Below are 9,567 nucleotides of genomic sequence, written 5' to 3' on the forward strand. Positions count from 1 at the left end.
CTTAAACCCTAGTTTATGCGTTGCTTCGTAAGGGGCTGATTTGGATCCATATGTTTCATGCTATGGTTAGGTTTACCTTAATACTTTTGTTGTAGTTGCGGATGCTTGCAATAGAGGTTAATCATATTTGGGATGCTTGTTCAAGTAAGAATAGCACGCAAGCACCGATCCACCCACATATCAAATTATCAAAGTATCGAACGCGAATCATATGAACGTGATGAAAACTAGCTTGATGATATTCCCATGTGTCCTCGGGAGCGCTTTTCCTATTATAAGAGTTTGTTCCGGCTTGTACTTTGCTACAAAAAGGATTGGGCCACCTTGCTGCACTTTATTTACTTTTGTTACTTGTTGCTCGTTACAATTTATCTTATCACAGAACTATCTGTTACCACTTATTTCAGTACTTGCAGAGAATACCTTGCTGAAAACCGCTTATCATTTCCTTCTGCTCCTCGTTGGGTTCGACACTCTTACTTATCGAAAGGACTATGGTAGATCCCCTATACTTGTGGGTCATCATAGTGAAGCGAGCAACAAAACTCTCAACATCCCGTATCATCTTTGGCCAAAAGAAATGTATAGCAAGTACGTCCTCCGTCTTCTTCACGCCAAAGTGTCCCATTAATCCTCCTCCATGCGCCTCCTGCAACTACAAAAAACGAATAGAGCTAGCTGGAATGCATAGCTTGTTAGCACGGAACACAAATCCATCATTAATGACGAAGTTGTTCCATGTTCTTCCTTCTTTACAATTTTGCATTACATCTTTAAAATCAGCATCATGCACATATTGATCTTTGATGGTCTCCAAACCAAATACTCTGAAGTCAAGTTGTGAAAGCATAGTATAGCGACGAGACAATGCATCAGCAATAATATTTTCTTTACCCTTCTTGTGTTTAATGACATAAGGGAAAGTCTTAATGAATTCAACCCATTTAGCATGTCTACAATTCTGTTTAGCTTGACTTTTAATACGTTTCAAGGATTCATGATCAGAATGTATAACAAATTATTTGGACCAAAAATAATGTTGCCATGTCTCTAAAGTCCGAACAAGAGCATATAATTCTTTATCATAAGTAGAATAATTCAGACTAGGTCCACTCAATTTTTCAGAAAAATATGCAATAGGTTTGCCATCATGTAATAACACACCTCCTAATCCAATTCCACTAGCATCGCATTCAAGCTCAAAAGTCTTATTAAAATCAGGAAGTTCGAGTAAAGGAGCATGTGTCAACTTATCTTTCAATACCGTGAAGGCTTCTTCCTGTGCGGTACCCCAAACAAAAGGCACATCCTTCTTTGTAAGCTCGTTGAGAGGTGTAGCAATGGTGCTGAAATCTCTCACAAAACGCTTATAGAAACCAGTGAGGACAAGGAAACTCCTCACTTGTGTGACTATTTTGGGCTGTGACCAACTCTCAATAGCTTCAATCTTGGCTATATCAACTTCAATTCCCCGTGGAGTAACAACATAGCCAAGAAAAGATACTCGGTCGATGCAAAAGGTGCACTTCCCAAGGTAACCAAACAAACGTGCATCACGTAGAGCAATAAAAACATAACGTAAATGTTCCAAATGTTCCTCCAAAGATTTGATATAAATCAGTATATCATCAAAATAGACTACCACAAATAATCCAATGAAAGCACGTAAAACTTCATTCATTAATCTCATGAAAGTACTAGGTGCATTAGTTAACCCAAAAGGCATGACTAACCACTCATATAAACCAAACTTACTTTTAAATGTCGTTTTCCTTTCATCTCCCAATTTCATATGAATTTGATGGCATCCACTACGCAAATCAACTTTGGAGAATATTGTAGAGCCACTCAATTCATCAAGCATATCATCTAGCCTAGGAATAGGATGACGATAACGAATAGTAATATTATTATGCCTCTACAATCAACACACATACATGATGTACCATCCTTTTTCGGCACTAGAATAATAGGAACAACACAAGGACTAAGGGGTTCATGTATATAACCTTTGTGGAGCAGCTCCTGGACTTGACGCATAATCTCCTTCGTCTCCTCTAGATTGGTACGGTATGGTGGACGGTTGGGTAGCGAAGCATCGGGAATTAAGTCAATCTGATGCTCAATCCCTCGAATAGGTGGTAATCCCGGTGGAACGTCTTGTGGAAAGGCATCAGCGAACTCCTGCGAAATGTTAGTAATAGCAAAAGGCAAAGAGGAAGGCACGTCCTCGAATGAAAATAATGCCTCTTTGCACACAAAATCATAACAAATAGATTTGCTGAATTCTATATCATCAATACAAGATTTGGTGGCAAGTAAACATGCACTTTCCAATTTAATTTCAGAAGCAACACTAGATGGTTTATTATTAGGCTTCATTTGTTGCTCAAATTATTTTGCCACATTCTGATTTTCACTCTTATTTCGCTCCTATTTTGCTTTATTAGCTATATTAATATCATCTTTCAAAATGGAATCAGGAGTCATAGGAAGCAAAGTAATATGTTTATCCTTATGAACAAGAGTATACAGATTGTTTCTACCATGGTGTACATAATTTTTTTTATCAAATTGCGATGGTCTACCAAGTAATAAGGAACATGCTTGCATGGGTACCACATCACAATCAACATAATCAACATATGTAGAGATACTAAAATGCACACGAACAATACGTGTTACCTTAACCTTGTCGCTGTTATTGAACCATTGGATATAGTAAGGATGTGGATGTGGTCTTCTGGTGAGAGATATCTTCTCCACCATCTCCATGCTAGCCAAGTTGTTGCAGCTCCCTCTGTCGGTGTCAAAACCGGCGGATCTCGGGTAGGGGGTCCCGAACTGTGCGTCTAGGCCGGATGGTAACAGGAGGCAGGGAACACGATGTTTTACCCAGGTTCGGGCCCTCTTGATGGAGGTAATACCCTACGTCCTGCTTGATTAATATTGATGATATGGGTAGTACAAGAGTAGATCTACCACGAGATCAAGGAGGCTAAACCCTAGAAGCTAGCCTACGGTACGATTGTTGTATATGGAGTTGATTGCCTACGGACTACAACCCTTCGGTTTATATAGACACCGGATAGGGTTAGGGTTACACAGAGTCGGTTACAATGGTAGGAGATCTTGAATATCCGCATCGCCAAGCTTGCCTTCCACGCCAAGGAAAGTCCCATCCGGACACGGGAAGAAGTCTTCAATCTTGTATCTTCATAGTCCAGGAGTCCGGCTGAAGGTATAGTCCGGCTACCCGAACACCCCCTAATCCAGGACTCCCTCAGTAGCCCCTGAACCAGGCTTCAATGATGACGAGTCCGGCGCGCAAATTGTCTTCGGCATTGCAAGGTGGGTTCCTCCTCCAAGTCCTTCATAGAAGATTGTAAACACCAAGAGTAGTGTTCGGCTTCTGCAAAATAAGATTCCACATATTGCCATAGAGAGAATAATATTAACACAAATCAAATCTGCTGACGTATTCCGCAGTGCGTCATCACACTACGGCCAAGTCCTTTACTCGAATCGTTTTTACTTTTCTACCTCAGCATGTTTTGCGAGGCGGTTTCCTTGGCACGTCTTGTCAAAGCAGAGATCGTGTACCCCCTTTACGAGATTCTCATCAATACGGATGTGGGTAACCCAACCGCGCCATTTATCACGGCGCTTGGGAGGCAAGCAAGTTTTACTAGGCTGGTGGGGACGCACAACCGCATCCGCCCATATAAGGGGATAAGGATCCACCTTTTTACCTACGCCTTCTTCCTCCTTTGCCTATCCATCTCCTGCGCACTCAAGCTCCAGCGCCCAGGCCCACACTTCCCACCTCAACCTTCTCCAGCAATGTTCGGAGCGGGAGGCAGGTGGATGGTCTCCTCCGTCACGGAGGGCCATGTCAAAAAGCTAAGGAAGGCCGGATACTTGTCCAAAGACATCGCGCACCGGCTTCCCGAGGAGGGGCAGCTTCTCCCCACCCCAAGGCCCCATGAGAGGGTAGTATTCCTTCCCCACTTCCTCCGCGGACTGGGTTTTCCACTCCACCCATTTGTCCGGGGGCTCATGTTTTACTATGGCCTGGATTTCCATGATCTGGCCCCGAACTTCGTCCTCAACATCTTGGCGTTTATCATCGTGTGCGAGGCTTTCCTCCGCATCCGCCCCCATTTCGGCCTCTGGCTCAAGACCTTCAACGTCAAGCCCAAGGTGGTGCGCGGCAGCCAGGCGGAGTGTGGAGGCGCCAAGGCGGGCAAGATGGCCAACGTCCTATGGCTCGAGGGCTCCTTCGTGGAGACCCTGAAGGGGTGTCAATCGTGGTGGTTTTACATCACCGAGCCGCGCGATCCGAAATAGATCGCAACCCCCGAGTTCCGATCTGGACCCCCCACGTGGCTTATGTCCTGGAAAGAGACGGGCCTGTCGTGGGGCGACGAAAAAGAGGTGACCGGACTGCAGACATGCATCCAGTCCCTGGTGAGCAAGCCGATCGAGCTCGTCAATGTAGTCCAGGTTATGCTCGTCCGCCGGATCCTCCCGTGTCAACAACGGGGCTTTAATCTGTGGGAGTTCGACCCGGCGCAGCACCAAACCCTTAACAGGCTCTTCGACACGACGTATGAAGACGTCTGGAAGGTGCTAACCAAAGGCGCCGAGGCTCCCACATCCGCTTCCGAGGACCGCGGATACAGCTCGCGGTGTCACGCTAGCGAGGTAAGCTATTTTCACCTTTTACAGGATGTTAAGTTTTTTCATAGTTTGACTCTATGCGGGATCTAAACTCCCTCACCTTTGACACGCTTGGCAGGCGCAGTCCGGATCGATTCACTGTCCGGCTCCCTTGCCCGAAGACCCAGCCCCAGCTCTACTAGTGAAGCTGCTGGTTCCGGCGCCTTATGTGGTGCCGGAGAAGAAGGCCAAGAAGAAGAAGACCACGGGGACTCGAAAGAGTACCCGTAATGTGGTGGTGTCGGACTCATCATCCAACGAGTCCGAGATGCCCTCCTCCCATGAAAACGAGGAGGAGGAAGAAGAAACCTCTCCCCCTCCAGCAGGGGGAGGAAAGAAGAGGAAGGCCGCCCCAACGGGGGAGGCCGAGGGGTCTAGGAAGAGGAAGACCCCTCCGCCAAACTACTCCACCGACGCCGAACAGGACGAAGAGGAGTGGCCAGACAGGGCCAAGCGTCCGGCGAAATCGTAAGTTCGGATATCAGAGTAACTCATGATGTACCTTTGTTGCGCAGCTTTCCCTAATGTCGATCATAATTATGCAGCCCGCCTCGGGCCGAACTCAACGAGTCGTCGAGCGGCTCCCTGGATTCATCGGACGTGAACTCCGTTCCGCCCGCTGTCTCCCCCCACACTGCGGACGACGCTGAAGTGGCGTCGCGACAAGCTCCGGGGCAGGAGGAGGTGGTCCTGGAGGAGCCGCAAGGCAACCCCCCGGACTCTAGGAGTAAAGGGGACAAGACCCCCCAGGGCTCCAAGTCCGGCTTTGAGCCGGACACCGTGCCGGAATCTTCAACAATTCCGGACGACGGCAGGCGAACTCCTTCCAAGAGGAGCAAGCCTTCTAAGCCGGCAGCCTCCGTCCAACCGGAGGCGCCGGACAATCTGCTGGAGGTGCTTGAAGGCGCCTCCATCGACGAGGAGCACCATACTATTATGAGTACGGTGATCCAGAAGGTTCAGTCCGCCAAGAGCGGACTGGCTGAAGCTTGCACTAGCCTTCTAACAGGCTTCGAGGTAAGTAAAAATATGTAAAAATATTACCGCATAGATAGTAGCCCCTGGTGCTCTATTTGGCGTTCGGAAAGAAAAGCCGAATAGAGGATCTATTAAATTTTGCAGGAGTCTAACAATAAAGAGTCAATATGCGTATGCAGGCTTCACTGCTATCCACCGCCGCACTGACGGCGGAGGTGGGTGTCCTGAAACAGGACCTCGAGCGGACCAAGCAAGAGCTCGGCCTGGCCAAGCGGCAGCTCGAGGAAAAAGAAGGTAAGAAATACCTTACAGAAAAAGTGCCTATAGAGAGGCGTGATTTCAAAAAATAACAGGATTGTAGTGCTTATTGTAGGGGCCACGACTGAGGTGGCGACCCTCAAGCAGGCGCTATCCGAGGCCGAAAGGAAAACGGCCGTGGAGCGCACCGAGCGAGAGAAACTTGGGGCTCAGGTAGGCGAGGTGCAGCAAGAGCTTTAGGCTCTCATGAAAAAACATGAGAGTTTGGAGCTTGAGTCAAAGACCCAAGCGTCCGAGCTCGCGGCGGCCCTTGAGACTGCTAAGTCTGCCAAGGCCGAAGCCCAAAAGGCCCTCCAAGAGTTGGAGGAGATGAAGAAGATAGCAGCGGGTAAGGCATTCTTTATGCAAAGCAGAAATATAAAAGTAAACTACTTGTTACTTACCCGAATTCGGAGCTCTCCAGGGACATTCGCAGATCCTCCCCGCAGCGTATCCACCGCCGCCGCATTTTACCGAGCCGAAGAGGGCAGCTCGACGGAGAAGGTGTTCTGGTCTCAGTATGCTGAGGCCGGACACCCTGTGCCCCTGAGCGACCAGCTGAAACAGATGGTCGAGCTCCACAAGGTGGTCAAACAGGCCATGAAGGGCTTCATAGTTCGGCTGTGGCCTGGAGAGGCCCTGCCTGGGAGCTACTTTGGGCTAGTGCGGTGGCTGGTGGGGGCCTGTCCAAGGCTCGAGGTCATCAAGAGGTCCGTCTGCATCGAAGGAGCCCGTAGGGCCCTTGCCCGTGCAATGGTGCACTGGGGTAAGCTGGACGGTGAGAAGGTTGTGAGGGACAGGCCGCCGCCGGGGAAGGAGCATCGCAAGCCCGAGAACTACTATAAGGATGTTCTTGCGGGTGCCCGCCTTGTGGCGGATTAATGTACCAAGGATGTAATTTTTGAATGAACTCGCTCGTGTTTATCCTGTGCGCTGAAAACTTGTTCATAGGCACTAAGCAATGCTTGTTGAATTTAAAATATTATTTTCTATGCGGCCGTTTATCAAAAATTGAGAGATGGCCAATCGTCGGCTTCTGCCCCCATGCCACTAGTGTTGGGGTGTTCGGGATAAACCTGAGCGCTCTTTTTCCCATAGTTGGGTCCTTCGAGGGAGGCGCTCAGCACAACGAACCAGGCAATCGGACAATAATGCTTGAACACTCTCACTTAGCCATAGAACTTTATAATTTTAAATTTTGGCGAAGCCCCTAGTTCGGAAGACTGAGTTCGGGGCGCTATCCACGCCTTGGCCAGACAAATCCGGCTCCTCGCTCGAAGCGGCATAAGTATTTAGGGACTCGAAAAACCTCTTGAACAGCGACCGGTCTCTCGCCTCATCATGACAGTCAGTTTTAGCTTTCTCCACTGAGGTGCTTAACCCAGCTCAACCGGGGCACAATCACAGTGGTTCTCCTAGTGCTGCCTTAGCCGACATAGCGGAACGTAAGGCACCAAAACATAGGAGCCGGGCAAACCCAACTATTGACCCAAATCATGATTCAGAGCCAATGCATATAGTGTTATAAGTTCGGGGTGCCGCACTTGTGAAAGTGTACGGACTTCTCACGCCATATTGAAGGGTACTGAAGCCCCTGGCGTATTTGCCGTACCACCGTGTACGGGTGCAACATGTAATTAATGAACATATATAAAAGAGAATAATGCAGAAAATAGACAAAGGCTATGCATTGTTTATAGAGAGGCTATTTATCAAAGCCGAACGATACAAATAGTGCGGTAAGCAAAAGATATTGGACTAGTTAGTATGTCCTGACCAGGGGCAGGCCGCGGAATTGTATTTAAAACAGGTATACCGCTCGTACCAGAGACCACCTGGGAGTTCCATAATGCGGCATGGCTTGTCTGCCTCCCTGGAGCTTGCATCATTTGTGCGGCAGTCGAATTGCCGAACAGGTCGTCCGAAGTATGGAGTCCTGAAAGTAAGAAAAAATTAAAAAAAGAATCCGGCAGCCCCTAGTACGTTTTAAGCCGTGTTTTGGGCATGCCGTTATTGTGCCCCTTCCCCTGTGCCCATGGTATTTCAAGGGCGTAGTTATGTACGCGAGGTACTCGTTTCGTTATGTCGCGAGAGCTGGGGTTGGGGCCGCATTGCTACGCTTGCTCAGAGTGTGCCAGGCGGTCCTGCTGTGGGTTACTCCGGGCGCACTTGGCAGTGTCTGGCTTTTTGATGGCCGGACTGGAGAATTGCCTGAGAAGGCTACTTTGTACCTCCGCTGCGAGAGCCGTCGTGTGCTCCTCCGTACGGAGGGAGCATTCGGTGTTTCCGTTGACCGTAATTACTCCTCGAGGGCCTGGAATCTTGAGCTTGAGATATGCGTAGTGCGGCACCGCATTGAACTTTGTGAATGCGGTTCGTCCGAGCAGGGCGTGATAGCCACTGCGAAACAGGACTATATCGAAGATTAACTCTTCGCTTCGGAAATTGTCCGGGGATCCGAAGACCACGTCAAGTGTTACTGAGCCTGTACAGTTGGCTTCTACACCTGGTATAATGCCTTTAAAGGTCGTTCTTGTGGGCTTAATCCTTGAGGGATCTATGCCCATTTTCTGCACTGTATCCTGATAAAGCAGGTTCAGGCTACCGCCGCCGTCCATGAGGACTCTTGTGAGATGAAATCCGTCGATGGTTGGGTCGAGAACCAATGCGGCGAAGCCGCCGTGACGGATGCTAGTGGGATGGTCCCTTCGATCAAAAGTGATCGGGCAGGAGGACCATGGGTTGAACTTTGGGGCGACTGGCTCTATCGCGTATACGTCCCATAGCGCACGCTTCCGCTCCCGCTTGGGAATGTGGGTTGCGTATATCATGTTCACCGTCCGCACTTGTGGGGGAAAGCCCTTCTGTCCATTGTTGTTCGGTGGCTTGGGCTCCTCGTTGTCGCTGTGCAGCCCCTTGTCTCTGTTTTTGGCCCTTAACTTGCCTGCCTGCTTGAACACCCAACAATCCCTGTTAGTGTGATTGGCTGGTCTTTCGGGGGTGCCATGTATCTGGCACAAGCGATCGAGTATTCGGTCCAAACTGGACGGGCCCTGAGTATTCTTTTTGAATGGCTTTTTCCGCTGACCGGATTTATAGCCTTTGAATCCGGCATTGTCTGCCGTGTCTTCATTGCTGTCGCTGTTAACGCGGCGTTTTTGATTATTCCGACGTGTCCTGCCACTTTTGTCCTTGGTATCCGAATTACCAGGGTTCTTTGATAAGCTGTTACTGCGAGCTAGCCAGCTGTCTTCTCTCGCGCAAAAGCGGGTCATGAGTGTCGTCAGGGCTGCCATGGATTTCGGCTTTTCCTGTCCCAGGTGCCGGGCAAGCCACTCGTCGCGGATGTTATGCTTGAAGGCTGCTAGGGCCTTTGCGTCCGGACAGTCGACTATCTGGTTTTTCTTTGTTAGGAACCGTGTCCAGAATTGTCTGGCCGATTCCTCTGGCTGCTGAATTATGTGGCTTAAGTCATCGGCATCCGGCGGTCGCACGTAAGTGCCCTGGAAGTTGTTGAGGAATGCGGCTTCCAGGTCCTCCCAAGAACCGATTGAGTCTACTGGCAAGCTG

The sequence above is a fragment of the Triticum dicoccoides genome, chromosome 5A (assembly GCF_002162155.2).
Source record: "Triticum dicoccoides isolate Atlit2015 ecotype Zavitan chromosome 5A, WEW_v2.0, whole genome shotgun sequence".
NCBI lineage: Eukaryota > Viridiplantae > Streptophyta > Magnoliopsida > Poales > Poaceae > Triticum > Triticum dicoccoides.